This window comes from Triturus cristatus, chromosome 10 (genome assembly GCF_964204655.1).
Source record: "Triturus cristatus chromosome 10, aTriCri1.1, whole genome shotgun sequence".
NCBI lineage: Eukaryota > Metazoa > Chordata > Amphibia > Caudata > Salamandridae > Triturus > Triturus cristatus.
Genome location: NC_140593.1, coordinates 1,024,126,242 through 1,024,141,853, shown reverse-complemented (window position 1 = coordinate 1,024,141,853; position 15,612 = coordinate 1,024,126,242). Strand labels below are relative to the sequence as shown.

Genomic DNA, 15,612 nt, shown 5'->3' with positions numbered 1-15,612 from the left:
TTGTGATGGCAGTTTTGGTATGTTTTCTGTAACATATGTCCAGACCCCACACTGGGCACATCCGGTGAGCTAATGGCACCTTAACCTCAGCCTAGACCAGTCCCTTCTTAGGTGCACATCTTCCAGTCCCGAGGATGACATCCTACAGGAACTTGATACTACCTCAAGTGTGTGTGCTAAGGTTAAGGTGCCATTAGCTCACCCGATAACACAGGAAGATGCTGACCAGCGACTGATTTGAGTGGTTAACATACCCAAAAGCTGGTTGTTGGCCTTTTTTATTAGCTACTCAGTGTGGTATGCGTGGTTACTTTATTTCACTTTTCATGTTCTGGTCCTGAAGAAAGCCGATACACCTCCAGGGAGGGTGCCAGGTTGAAACATGTTGACCACCAGTCTATGACAGGTTGAATCACCCTGCCATAGCTCAAACCTTTTAATCCTGGCCACTGGGCCTCTCATTAATGTTTTCTCTGACATATCAGGGAGTTCCTTTTAGTTCACTTTCACTTCTCTCCCTCCACACCCTGCTCATCTTAAGGTTTTAGGATACCTCTTCCTTATATTCAAAACATCCCTGAGCTCCTCCCTCTCAGAGAGGGGGTTGTAGCCCGCACTGCAACTAGATTTGCAGTGCGAGGAGGTTACCCTATGATGAAGCATGCCACCTACGGGTGGGTGAGGGAAACTGTCCTATAAAAGGGACTCCCCTGCACCCCTTCCGATTTTCAGACCCAGGGGCTTTTCTTTGTGTTAATCTATGAAAGATACAAAGACTGAGAGCTGCAGTTACAGTTAAGTAACGGCTGTAGTTACAGTTAATTAACTTTTATTTGACCTATTTCTGCATCAGTATTCTCAATAAACTTGTAGGGCTTGTTTTTACACATTTAGTATTGCCAATAAACTCTTCACAAAGCTTTTTCTCTGCATTACTGCCTTATTCACAGATCCAATTTAAACTTTATTTTTTCAATGAGTTAGAAACGCAGGATGTTCATAGTTTGGCATGCAGAGCTCATAAATACGAAAATATGGGCGTGAGAAATCTGCAAAGTATGCAGATTTCCGCATTTGTAACAGCATGAATCTTTTATATATCCACATGCTTGAATCATTCCTCTTCGTCAGGCTGGGAATCCCCGGTACATTAAAATAGCGGTATATTGTGTAATATATATAGATAACATACCATCTACAGTATAAAATGGTCATAAGCCTGAAACAACATAGTATATTTATTAGGACATCTACCTCATTTGAAAGAACCCAAACATAGCCATTGATGTGGAATCTTGAGATTTCCTACTCCCTCTAGGGGCCACCATAGGTCAGATTTCTACTGCACATCGTTTGTGAGGGAGTCCCCTGAAAGAGCTCTGGTCGCTGAATTTGAAACAGCCCTATCTTCTGTGCAGAACTACTGTGAGATACTTTTAGGAAAATAATATACACTTCTGATGGATACACCAGCAACATTCGGAAACTTGTGTAGCTCTCCACGCCAACGAGCACGACGTCACAGAAGCACGGCTTCGCACGCGGTTCCGCAGACGTCACTGGATCCATAAGAGGACCTCGTCGGCGTGATGACGTCAGTTCCCTTTTTTCCGCGCCGTCGACGCTAGCGGTTTTCTGGGACTCTCCGTAGCTTTTGCTAGTTACTTTGTGTTTCTGCTGGTGTTTCTGCTTTCTTCTTGCTTCTTTTTCAAGATGTCGACGAAGAAGTCAGGATTCAAGCCGTTTAGAGAGTGTGGTAAACACATGTCCGTTACGGATCCACATGAGGATTGTGTCTGGTGCCTGTCGTCGGATCACGACGTCGAGGGATGCTCTTGCTGCCGCAAGATGAATCCAAAGGCCTTAAAGGAAAGAGAAGCTAAGTTATTTGTAGCGAAGATTTGAAAAGAGAAGAGAGGTCGAAGACGTTCAAGATCGAGGTCCAGATCGAGGTCGGGGTCGAAGTCGACGTCGGGTCATGCTTCTAAGTCGAAGAAACATAAAAAGAAGAAGAGGCATGGCTCTCGACGCCATTCAGATAAGGATATGGCTCCGAGATCGACTTCACCTACTCCTCGACGCCGTAAGGACTATGTTTCTCCCTCTCCTTCTGTGTCAAATCCTGCTTCTCCTGTTTGCCCAACTTCGCCTGCGGCTTCTCCGGAGCACTCTCTGGCTCCGGCTCCATCTCCGACGCATTCTCCGGCTCTGGTTGAAGAAGCTCTGGCTCCTGATGAGTCTTCGACTCCACTGGCTCCACCGTCAGCGCCGATTGGCCCGAGTCCGGTAATGCCTCAATCTGAGCCTTACCCCCCCTTTCCAGGCCTGGGACAAGACCCATCGCATTATTTAAATGCTATGTATGGCGTCTTTTCGAGAGCGATGTACCCCTCTGGAGCACCTTCGGATCCCATAGGTCCAATGCCCTTTAATCTGGGGGTCCCTCAGGCCTACGCTCTGGCTCCATTTATGCCATTCTTCCCGGCGACGCCGTCTTGGCATTTCCCGGCGACGAGGACGTCGACGCCGCTCCCTTCTTCTCCGGCTCCAGCTCGACCTCGTTTGACTCCGGCTGCTCCTCCGGATCCGTGTTCGACGCCGGCACCGTCTGAGTCGGTTGCGGCGCCGCCGACGCCGGTCCTAAGGATTAGGTCCAGGCAAGAAGCACAGAGAATTTTGGAGGAGCAAAGGTACCAGGTGGAAGAAATGGAAGAGGGTGAGCTAATGGATTCAGATGACTTGTTTGAGGAATTGAAAGATGCGAGTGGTCTTGATTTGTCACCGGAATGGGAGCTTACTCCTCCTACTGATGCTCCCTCTAAAGATGTGGCTCCTTACCACACGGACATTAGGAAAGCAGCGGAGCTTTTGGATTTACAGCTACCAACTGCTGAATTTAAACCTAACATCCTTACTGAGGTTCTGCATTCTCCCTCCACCATGACAGAGCCTTTACTTCTGTTCAATGATGCCATCACTGAGCCAGTCATGGAGGTATGGCGTAAGCCCTTTTCAGCTCCTGCGGTATCTAAGTCTGTTGCTAGGAGATCCAGACATTCTTACTTCCCATCCTTCTCCTGAAAGTCTGGTGGTTCAGGCGACCTGCTCAAAGAAGTCTTCTGGGGCCTTTCCACAGGTTCCTAGTGACAGGGACTCTAAAACGCTCGACCAATCGGCCGAGAAAGGGTTCTCCTCGGCGAGTATGGCCTTAAAGTCAACAAATGCCACCTGTCTTTTGGGCCGTTATATCCACACTCTCATGGATTCTGCTAAACAGCTGGCTCCTAAGTTATCTGAGGAGGACATGCAGAATTTTAATGAAGTCCTGTCGGACACTCAGGCGGCTGCGCGTCAGGTTATCCAGAGTGGCCTGGACACTGCGGACTCTGTTACCAGGATCATGGGCTCCTCGTCGCCACAAGGAGGAGTGCTTGGCTCAAATCTTCAGAGTTCTCCCCTGATGTGCAGGCAACGCTTCTGGACCTGCCTTTTGATGGCTCTGGGCTGTTTGGGAAAAAGGCGGATGCGGCCTTGGAAAGGTTCAAGGACAGCAACGCACAGCCAAGTCTCTGGGCCTACAGGCACAGCCTAGAAGTTCCTCTTATAGGAGATACAGAGGTTTTGGGAGTCGTCCTTTCAGATCTACAGGCAGCCTCAGCAGCAGCAGCAGCAAAATACCCTGTATAAGAGCTACAGGGGCAGGAACAGGGGTCGTGCTCGAGGTCGTCAGCTCTCCTCCTCCTCCTCCTCCTCTTCCTCCCTCCCTCCCACCATTGCAAAGCAGCCCTAGATCCACCATTCTGGATCATGTTGGTCCTGTGAGGGGTCGGCTTACCCATTTTCTACAAGATTGGGAATCGGTCACTACAGACGTTTGGTTTCTAAATCTTGTAGAGAATGGGTATGCTCTTCCCTTTCGAGAATTCCCTCCGAATTACCCTCCTTGCCAAGGTGCTTGCTCGGAGGACCACCTTCTTCTCCTGCAGGAGGAAGTCCTAACGTTACTGAAAAAAGGTGCGATATTTCCTGATTCCGAAGAAGGATGGCAGGCTGCGTCCAATCCGGGACCTCAGGATCTTGAATCTTTTTCTGAAGCAGGAGAAGTTCAAGATGCTCACCCTTGCGCAGGTTCTTCAAGCACTGCAACAGGAGGCCTGGATGGTGCCCATCGACTTGCAGGATGTGTATTTCCACATCCCCATCCTGAAGTTGCACAGGAAGTATCTCCGTTTTACGGTAGGGTCGCAACATTATCAGTTTGCGGTCCTTCCGTTTGGTCTTACTACTGCACCTCGAGTCTTCACCAAGGTGATGGCAGTGGTGGCAGCCCATCTTAGAAGATCGGAGATTCCAGTTTTCCCCTATCTGGACGACTGGCTGATCAAAGCGAAGTCGCCAGAGAAGGTGCTTCATCATCTGCAGGTTACAACCCAGCTGTTGTACAAATTGGGTTTCTCGATAAACGTGCCCAAATCTCACCTGGTGGCCTCTCAGCGCAACCTGTTCATAGGGGCGGTACTGGACACTACTGTGTGTCGAGCATTCCCTCCTCCTCAAAGGATTCCCGACATACAAGAAATGATTCCCTTGTTTTACAATGGAGCGGTTGTTCCAGTCCTGAAGGTGCTTCGTCTGCTCGGTCTGTTTGCTTCCTGCATTCTGTTGGTCAACCATGCATGCTGGCACATGAGGGCGCTCCAGTGGTGCCTCGGCAGGCAGTGGTATCAGCACAATGGAGATCTCAGGGAGTCTGTGAGGATCTCCAGAGAAGCTGCAACAGATCTGTCTTGGTGGAGCATGGAGGGCAATCTGTCTCAAGGAAAGCCCTGCCATCTACCTCCATCGGTGGCCACAGTGATAACGGATGCATCCACTTTAGAGTGAGGTGCGCATCTGGGGGATCTGGAGATCAAAGGTCGTTGGTCTCCAGAGGAAAGGTTGTTTCGCATCAACCTTTTGGAGTTGCGGGCGATACGTTTAGCGCTCAAGGGCTTCCTCCCTTCCCTACGCGGTCAGTCGGTTCAGGTCCTGACGGACAACACTACCGCGATGTGGTATGTCAACAAGCAGGGAGGAGTGGGGTCGCATTGTCTCTGCAGAGAGGCTCTGCGTCTCTGGTCCTGGGTTCAGGATCATCAGATTTGTCTGATGGCAAATCACCTGGCCGGAGTTCTGAACGTGCGTGCAGACAGTCTGTCGGCAGTTCTCTGCCGACCACGAGTGGAGGCTCCATCCGGAGGTGGTTTGTCACATCTTTCGGACGTGGGGAACTCCTCGGGTGGACCTGTTTGCTACTCATGAGAACGCTCACTGCCCGTCATTCTGCAGTCTCCAGTATCCGATGCAGGGAGCTTTGGGGGACGCGTTTCAGTTGAGATGGGACTCACATCTCCTTTACGCGTTTCCTCCCATATCCTTGATTCCTCGGGTTCTGAGGAAGATTCGTAAAAACCCGGCCCAAGTCATATTGATCGCCCCAGTTTGGCCAAGAAGGGTGTGGTATACAGATCTTCTCTACCTCTCCTCGTGCCCTCCGCTCCATCTCCCTCTCAGGGCAGACCTTCTCTCAAAGGAGGAGGGGCAGGTTCGACACCCCCACCTCCAGAGCCAACACCTTCATGCCTGGAGATTGAACGGGGCAACCTGAATTCTTTTTCTCTCCCGCCTGACGTGGTGGACGTGATTTTCTCTGCCAGGCGTCATTCCACCAAGTTTATCTATTCCTATAGATGGTCCAAATATGTCCTTTGGTGCAGAGAGAATTCTATTGACCCTTTGAGGGCTTGTTTATCCAACATCCTTCAGTTTGCTCTCTCTCTTGCTCAGCAAGCTACTGTGAAGGGTTACTTATCGGCTTTGTCGGCATTCCTTTGCTTGCCGGATCAGCCGTCCTTGTTTAAGTCACCTATTGTATTACGGTTCATTAAGGGCTGGACCAACAAATTTCCGCCCACTCCATTTATTGTGCCTCAATGGGACTTAAATCTTGTCTTAACTTACTTGAGGGGTTCTCCCTTTGAGCCCTTGCACAAGTGTCCCTTAAGGCTATTGTCTTTCAAAACAGTTTTTCTCGTTGCCATTACCTCGGCAAGGAGGGTAAGTGAGGTTCAAGCTCTGAGTTCGAAACCCCCGTTCTTGACAATTCATGCCGAAAGAATGGTACTCAGGACCAGGGCTGCTTTTCTGTCTATGGTGGTAACTCCTTTCCATCCGGGGCAGTCAATTACCCTTCTTACCTTCTATCCTCCCCCTCACCTTTCCAAAGAGGAGGAGCGACTTCACTGCTTGGACCCTAAGAGGGCGGTGCGCTTTTACCTCGATAGGACTAAAGACTTTCGAGTGGATGACCAGCTCTTCATGGGCTTTGTTGGCTGCAGGAAATGCAGAGCGGTGCACAAGCGCACCCTTTCCAGATGGATTATTTTGTGCATCAAGATTTGTTACTCTTTGGCCGGTAAGTAACCTCTAGAGGGTATAAGGGCTCATTCTACCAGGGCAAAGTCTTCTACATCTGCCTTATTTAGAGGTGTTCCTGTGGGTGACATTTGTAGAGCGGCAACTTGGGCCTCCCTCCACACCTTCGCGAAGCATTAGTGCTTGGATTCCGAGGTGAGGTGGGACGGACACTTTGCTTGTTCCGTCCTTCAGGACTTTCTGGTATAGAAGGGTGGACACCCTCCTCCGGGAGTGAGACTGCTGTGGGAATCTTTTCACAAGGTGAGGAATCCACTGGCAGATGTATCCATCAGAAGAACAAGTTACTTACCTTCGGTAACGCTTTTTCTGGTGGATACAGTATCTGCCTGTGGATTCCTCACTGACCCACCTGCCTCCCCGTTGTCCACCCTTGTATACCTACAATAGTGATGTGTCAGAATGTATTTATTACTGTAAAAGGAAGTGTGTTATTTCTTTTGCCTTCCTGCATTGTCTTCACACTGTGTGTGTTGGTTTGTATATTATGTACTATGTATACTGTATATATATTGTTGTCAGTCCGTTCGTGTGCCTCGAAGGCACGGAAAAAAGGGGAGAACTGATGTCATCACGCCGACGAGGTCCTCTTATGGATCCAGTGACGTCAGCGGAGCCGCGTGCGAAGCCGTGCTTCTGTGACGTCGTCCTCGTCGGCGTGGAGAGCTACAAAAGTTTCCGAATGTTGCCGGCGCAGGGGATATTCACAAGGTGAGGAATCCACAGGCAGATACTGTATCCACCAGAAAAAGCGTTACCGAAGGTAAGTAACTTGTTCTGGGCCAGGGAGATTATTTTACTGGATAGCCAACTGTCACCACGGCGATCAAAAACAAGAAATCTCTTTTAAAGGCATGTTCATCCTGTGATCTTTAAACGATTTACATTGAAGACCCTCATTTACAAAGGGATCTAAATGTGGCATTTATAGGGGTTTTTCGTCTAAAACTCATAAGGACAGAGAAATCAGGTTGGCTTTGTATCTAATGGCAAAAGAGAATATTTCTCCTCCTAAACGGAATACCCCCTCTTCATGGGAAGATTCTGTGAAAAGTGCTCCTCCTAGCAGGGCAAGAAAAGAGACTTATTCAGTTTGTGGAGTGGGACTTATTTGCAACAGCGCTTGCAGCCACCCGTCTGTCCCTAAACAAAGAAAGCATGCCTCTAAGAGTTCATCAGACTGCAACCTCTAAAAATGGAGTAAAAATCAACCTCATCGATGACCTCATCCACGTCTCTTCTACGTGAACGACAACAACACTGTTGGCAACAATCCCGTTGTGATAGTGACCACCACAAAGTCAGTGATAGAACCTATGCCGATGATGACGATACGTTGACGACTATTCCACCAACATCGACACCATCAAATGCAGTTTTCACTCCTCTCCCTGGATGTCCGCAAAAGTCTAATGCCACTAGACTGGACACCAGTCTGATTTCAGAAAAAAGTCCACAACTGGGGACACTCTTACCTGTCCTCAGGAAGGCAGTAAGGAATCTAGTGCACCATGCAGGGAAGCCTTCCTTTTGTCATGTATACCAGAAAGCTCTCTTTTTGAGAGTGGTCATGCAAGAATTTTAAAAGGATATTTTGATTGGTGACAATCGTTGACTAAATTAGATTAAAGCTCAGCCAGTTTTCTTCCCCAAATTTATAAGAGTGTGATCCAGGGCCTGTTTTATGGGTTTGGTTGCTGACAAATACTATCCCATATTCCGCTAAACTCTAGTACAACAACATGTAAAAAAAACTCTGCTTGTCTCTGATTACCTCTCCCTCTATCAAAATTCCTCCCAAGGCCAGTCCAATCCTTCTCACAAGGGTCAAAGACAAATTCTATCATTCCATTTCTGTCTACTCCTTCCTTCCTGTGATTGGTTTCTCTATACTGGAGATGGATCCTTTACATAAAAGGCCAAATGTTGTGCCTTTAATTCACAGGGGTTATTTCACTCCATGTAGAGAAGTCAACTTTCTCTCCATCCTTCCCTCTTTTCCTCTCTCCCTTCTTTATTTGAATTGGACTTTGAAGCTTGGCAGTTAGCAAATTTAGCCCCAAAGAAGGGTGACTTTGGAAGGTAACAATTTGGTATAAAAGAGGTTCTGGTAGGAAAAGATGAATAGCCCCATACTAATATTAATGCTCAACTTCAGACAGTCAATAAAACATGGTCAACAAGTGCAGAGAATCAAAATCTAACATTTCTGTTAATTTTGTCATACTCATCAGTCATCATACTAAGATACTGCAGTTTCAGAACAGAAGTTCAAACTTTTTTTTTCTTCCATGTTACACTTTTTAACATAGTGTTCTCCAGCCTGTTACATAAACCAAAGCTGTATAGCATGTTATACTTTTAGATGAAGGTTTCTTCCCATTTGTAATCTATATTTAAGCTTGGTGTCATTGGGCCAAGCATTTGAGCAAAATGATATTTGTCTTACCAAAGTGTTAGCTGATGCAGAAGAAAGATGGGTTAAGGGGAAAATATATGTAGTTGCCGTCTGGTGTATAGTCCAAATTCACTCCAGAGATCAAATATGAGATATCCAGAGTGTTTAGATGAACCAACTATGGGTGGGACACAACAAAAGAATAGAGTTTCTGATGGATACATCTGCCAGTGGATTCCTCACCTTGTGAATATCCCCTGCGCCAGCAACATTCGGAAACATTTGTAGCTCTCCACACCGACGAGGACGACGTCACAGAAGCACGGCTCCACTTGCGGCACCGCTGATGTCACTGAATCCACAAGAGGACCTCGTCGGCGTGATGACGTCAGTTCCCTTTTTGCCGCGCCGTCGACGCTAACGGTTTTCTAGGACTCTCCGTAGCTTTGGCTAGTTACTTTGTTTTTCGCTGGTGTCTCTCTTTCTTCTTGCTTCCTGTTAGAAAATGTCGACAAGAAGTCCGGATTCAAGCCATGCAGGGATTGCGGTAAGCACATGTCCATCACGGATCCGCACGAGGACTGTGTCTGGTGCCTGTCGTCGGATTACGACGTCGAGGGATGCTCTTGCTGCCGCAAGATGAGTACAAAAGCTTTAAAGAAAAGAGAGGCCAAGTTGTTTATTGCTAGAATGAAAAAGGAGAAGTGAGGTCGAAGACGATCCAGATCGAGGTCAAGGTCGAGGTTGAAGTCGATGTCGGGGCATGCTTCGAAGTCCAAGTGGCACAAAAAGAAGAAGAGGCATGGTTCTCGACCTCGTTCAGATAGAGAAGCGGCTCTGAGATCGACCTCACCTTCTCGACATCGTAAGGGCTTTGTGTCTCCTTCTCCTGTCTCTGTTCCTGCCTCTCCTGTTGGCCTGACCTCGCCTGCGGCTTCACCGGAGCATGCTCCGGCTCCGGCTCCATCTCCGACGCCAGCTCATTCTCCGGCTCCAGTTGAGGAAGATCCGGCTCTTGATGAGTCTTCGACTCCGCTGGCTCCACCGTCGGCGCCGATCGGCCCGAGTCCGGTTATGCCTCAGTCTGAGCCATATCCTCCCTTTCCAGGCCCGGGTCAAGATCCAACGCATTATTTAAATGCGATGTATGGAGTCTTCACTAGAGCGATGTACCCCTCTGGAGCGCCTTCAGGTCCCATGGGTCCAATGGCTTTCAACTTGGGGGTTCCTCAAGCCTACGCTCAGGCTCCATTTATGCCTTTTTTCCCGGCGACGCCGTCTTGGCATTTCCCGGCGCCGAGGACATCGACGCCGCTTCCATCTCCACCGGCTCCGGCTCGACCTCGTTCGACTCCGGCTGCTCCTCTGGATCCGGGTTCGACGCCGGCTCCGGCACCGTCAGAGTCGGTTACGGCGCTGCCCACGCCGGTTGTGAGGATTGGATCCAGGAGAGAAGCTCAAAGAGTCCTGGAAGAACAAAGGTAGCAGGTTGAGGAGATGGAAGAGGGTGAGCTCATGGAGTCTGATGATTTGTTTGAGGAGTTGAAAGAAGCTAGTGGCCTGGATTTGTCACCAGAGTGGGAGATTACTCCTCCAGCTGATACTCCTTCTAAAGATGTGGCTCCCACCCACACGGTTATTAATAAAGCAGCGGAGCTTTTGGATCTGCAGCTACCATCTGCTGAGTTCAAGCCAAACATCCTCACAGAGGTTTTACATTCTCCCTCCACTGTGTCAGAACCCTTACTTCCATTTAATGACGCCATCATTGAACCGGTCATGGAGGTATGGCGTAAGCCCGTTACTGCTCCTGCGGTCTCTAATACTGTGGCTAGAAGATACAGGGTGGCTCCAGGGGACCCAGACTTTCTTACTTCCCATCCTTCTCCGGAGAGTGTGGTGGTTCAGGCTGCAAGTTCTAAGAGGTCTGCAGGTGCCTTCCTCAGGTCCATAGTGACAGGGATGCTAAAAAAACTTGACCAATCAGCCAAGAAAGTCTTCTCCTCTGCCAGTATGGCCTTAAAATTGACAAATGCCATCTGTCTTTTGGGCCGTTATATCCATGATCTCATGGATTCTGCTAAACAACTGGCCCCTAAGTTGTCTGAGGAGGACAGACAGAACTTTAATGAGGTGCTTTCGGACACTCAGGCGGCTGCGCATCAGGTTATCCAGAGTGGCCTGGATACCGCGGACTCTATCGCCAGAATTATGGGCTCTTCTGTTGCAACAAGGAGGAGTGCGTGGCTGAAGTCATCTGAGTTCTCCCCTGATGTGCAGGCAATGCTTCTGGACTTGCCCTTTGACGGTTCTGTGCTTTTAGGTAAAAAGGCTGATGCTGCACTAGAGAGATTTAAATAAAGTAAAGCCACTGCCAAATCTCTGGGTCTGCAGACACAACCTAGGGGCTCCTTTAGGAGATACAGAGGCTTTGGAAGGTCGTCGTTTCGGACCTACAGGCAGCTCCAGCAGCAGCAGCAACAACAGCAACAGAACACCCTGTATAAAAGCTACAGGGGCAGAATCACAGGTCGTGCTCGAGGTCGGCAGCTCTCCTCCTCCTCTTCCTCTTCCTTCATCCCTCCCACCACTACAAAGCAGCCCTAGATCCACCATTCTGGATCATGCTGGTCCTGTGGTGGGCCGGCTTACCCATTTTCTACAAGATTGGGAATCGGTCACTTCAGACCTCTGGGTTCTAGATCTTGTAGAAAATGGGTACGCCCTTCCCTTTCGGGAATTCCCTCAGAATTACCCTCCTTGTCAAGGTACTTGCTCGGAGGACCATCTTCTTCTCCTGCAGGAGGAAGTCCTTACGTTATTAAAAACAGGTGCGATAGAGGTGGTTCCAGAGCAGGAGAGGGGTCAGGGATGCTACTCCCGGTATTTCCTGATTCCGAAAAAGGATGGCAGGCTACGTCCAATTCTGGACCTCAGGATCTTGAACCTTTTTCTGAAGCAAGAGAAGTTCAAGATGCTCACCCTTGCGCAGGTTCTTCAAGCTCTGCAACAGGAGGACTGGATGGTGTCGATCGACTTGCAGGATGCATATCTCCACATTCCCATCCTGAAGTCGCACAGGAAGTATCTCCGGTTTACGGTAGGGTCGCAACATTATCAGTTTGCGGTCCTTCCATTTAGCCTTACTACTGCACCTTGAGTCTTCACCAAGGTGATGGCAGTGGTGGTAGCCCATCTCAGAAAGACGGGGATTCTGGTTTTCCCTATCTGGACGACTGGCTGATCAAAGCGGAGTCGCCAGAGAAGGTGCTTCATCATCTGCAGGTTACAACTCAGCTGTTGTACAAATTGGGTTTCTCGATAAACGTGCCCAAATCTCACCTGGTGCCCTCTCAGCGCAACCTGTTCATAGGGGCGGTACTGGACACTACTGTGTGTCGAGCATTCCCACCTCCACAAAGGATTCTCGACATTCAGGAAATGATTCCATTGTTTTACAATGGAGCGGTCGTTCCAGTCCTGTAGGTCCTTCGTCTGCTCGGTCTGTTTGCTTCCTGCATTCTGTTGGTCAACCATGCACGCTGGCACATGAGGGCGCTCCAGTGTTGCCTCCGCAGGCAGTGGTATCAGCACAAAGGAGATCTCAGGGAGTCTGTGAGGATCTCCAGAGAAGCTTCGGCGGATCTGTCTTGGTGGAGCGTGGAGGGCAATCTGTCTCAAGGAAAGCCCTTCCATCTACCTCCATCGGTGGCCACAGTGATAACGGATGCATCCACTTTAGGGTGGGGTGCGGATCTGGGGGATCTGGAGATCAAGGGTCTTTTGTCTCCAGAGGAAAGGTTGCTTCACATCAACCTTTTGGAATTGCAGGCGATACGTTTGGCACTCAAGGCCTTCCTTCCGTCCCTTCGCGGTCAGTCTGTTCAGGCCCTGACGGACAACACTACCGCGATGTGGTATGTCAACAAGCAGGAAGGAGTGGGGTCGCATTGTCTCTGCAGAGAGGCTCTGCGTCTCTGTTCCTGGGTTCAGGATCATCAGATTTGTCTGATGGCAAATCATCTGGCTGGAGTTCTGAACGTGCGTGCAGACAGTCTCAGTCGGCAGTTCTCTGCCGACTACGAGTGGAGGCTCCATCCGGAGGTGGTTCGTCACGTCTTTCGGACGTGGGGAACTCCTGGGGTGGACCTGTTTGCCACTCACGAGAACGCTCACTGCCCGTCATTCTGCAGTCTCCAGTATCCGATTGATTCCTCGGGTTCTGAGGAAGATTCGCCAAGACTAGGCCCAAGTCATATTGATCGCCCCGGATTGGCCAAGAAGGGTGTGGTATACAGATCTTCCCTCCCTCTCCTAGTGCCCTCCGCTCCATCTCCCTCTCAGGACAGACCTCCTCTCGCAGTCGCAGGGGCAGTTTCTACACCCCCACCTCCAGAGCTTACACCTTCATGCCTGGAGATTGAACGGGGCAACCTGAATTCTTTTTCTCTCCCGCCTGATGTGGTAGATGTAATATTGTCTGCCAGACGTCAGTCCACTAAATCTACTATATCTATTCTTATAGGTGGTCTACGTTTGTTCTTTGGTGCGGAGAGAAGTCTATTGACCCTTTGAGGGCTCGTTTATCCAACATCCTTCAGTTTGCTCTCTCTCTGGCTCAGCAAGGCTTTGCTGTAGCTACTGTGAAGGGATATTTATCGGCTTTATCAGCTTTCCTTTGCTTGCCGGACCAGCCTTCTTTGTTTAAGTCACCTATTGTTTTACAATTCTTTGAAGGCCTTACTAATACGTTGCCGCCTACTCCCTTTATTGTACCTCAATGGGACTTAAATCTTGTCTTAACTAACCTAATGGGTTCTCCTTTCGAGCCTTTGCACAAGTGTCCCTAAAGGCTGTTATCTTTCAAAACGGTCTTTCTCATTGCTATTACCTCGGCAAGGAGGGTAAGTGAGCTTCAAGCTCTGAGTTCAAAACCCCCGTTCTTGACCATTCATGCTGAAAGAATGGTATTCAGGACCAGGGCTGCTTTTCTGCCAAAGGTGGTAACTCATTTCCATCTGGGGCAGTCCATTACCCTTCCTACCTTCTATCCTCCCCCTCACCCTTCCAAGGAGGAGGAGCGACTTCACCGCTTGGACCCTAAGAGGGCGGTGAGCTTTTACCTCGATAGGACTAAAGACTTTCAAGTGGAGGATCAGCTCTTCGTGGGCTTGGTTGGCTGCAGGAAAGGCAGAGTGGTGCATAAGCGCACCCTTTCCAGATGGATTATCTTGTGCATCAAGGTCTGTTACTCTTTGGCTGGTAAGTAACCTCCAGAGGGTATAAGGGCTCATTCTACAGGAGCAAAGTCTTCTACATCTGCCTAGTCTAGAGGTGTTCCTGTGGAGGACATTTGTAGGGCGGCAACTTGGGCCTCCCTCCACACTTTCACGAAGCATTACTGCTTGGATTCCAAGGTGAGGAGGGACGGACACTTTGCTCATTCCGTCCTTCAGGAATCCACTGGCAGATGTATCCATCAGAAGAACAAGTTACTTACCTTCCGTAACGCTTTTTCTGGTGGATACAGGATCCGCCTGTGGATTCTTCACTGACCCACCTGCCTCCCCGTTGTCCACCTTTGTATACTTACATTAGTGATGTTTCAAGATTCATTTATTTCTGTCAAGGGAGGTGTGTTATTTCTTTTGCCTTCCTGTATTACAAAAGTTTCCGAATGTTGCTGGCGCAGGGGATATTCACAAGGTGAGGAATCCACAGGCAGATACTGTATCCACCAGAAAAAGTGTTACCGAAGGTAAGTAACTTGTTCTTCTCACAGTCATATATTCTGGGAGGGAGGCATTTTTCATCCTGTAGAGCAAGTCTCTAAAACAGCCTCCCACTTGAGCTAGTCATGAGGCTACTTAAACAGTGTTTAACTAGAGATTGAAGACATAGCTTTAACTCCCATTGTGCATAACTTTGGACTGTACACACATGGCATTGGGTGAAGGGTCTTGCCTGCAGCCAGGCCCTGCTCCATTACCCTGCCTGTGGTTTACCCACACAGTATGTAGCCTTCTGGTATGCACAGGAGGGGTTAGGTGTAAGGTCTTTGGGCCCGATTCACAGAACTAACTTAAGACAAAATCCTAAACTTACTACCGTTTTCGTATTCACAGAAGGCACTTACTCATTTTGGTATTCACAGAAGACACTTTTCTCACTTCGGTATTCACAGAAGTTAGGAGTCCTAACTTTAGGACTCCTAAATGCCTTCTGTGAATACCGAAAGTCTTAAAATTAGGATTTTTCGCAGTTTAGGAGTCCTAAAGTTAGGACTCCTAACTTTACTACTACTAAACTGAGAAAAATCCTAATTTTAAGGCTTTCGGTATTCACAGAAGGCATTTAGGAGTCCTAAAGTTAGGAGTCCTAAATATACTACTACTAAACTGAGAAAAATCCTAATTTTAAGACTTTCGGAATTCACAGAAGGCATTTAGGAGTCCTAAAGTTAGGACTCCTAACTTCTGTGAATACCGAAATGAGTAAGTGCCTTCTGTGAATACCAAAATGAGCAAGTGCCTTCTGTGAATACCAAAATGGTAGTAAGTTTAGGATTTTGACTTAAGTTAGTTCTGTGAATCGGGCCCCAAGTCTTTGCTTATTGCCAGACTCTTGTCAAAATGTTTGCATGTGTTTTTTGTTTTAGCATGAAACTTTCAAGTTAGAAGTTATTCATGAACCAACCAGAAAATGGCGTTTAACACTACCACCTAAATTGGCTACCCATA

At 48.6% G+C, this 15,612-nt stretch overlaps 1 protein-coding gene across 2 annotated transcripts in view; it reads left to right on the top strand.

Annotated features, from left to right (window-relative positions):
* VWA3A (von Willebrand factor A domain containing 3A) overlaps nucleotides 1-15,612 on the top strand; it is a 598,738-nt gene that overhangs the window by 518,069 nt on the left and 65,057 nt on the right. The window lies entirely within an intron of this gene.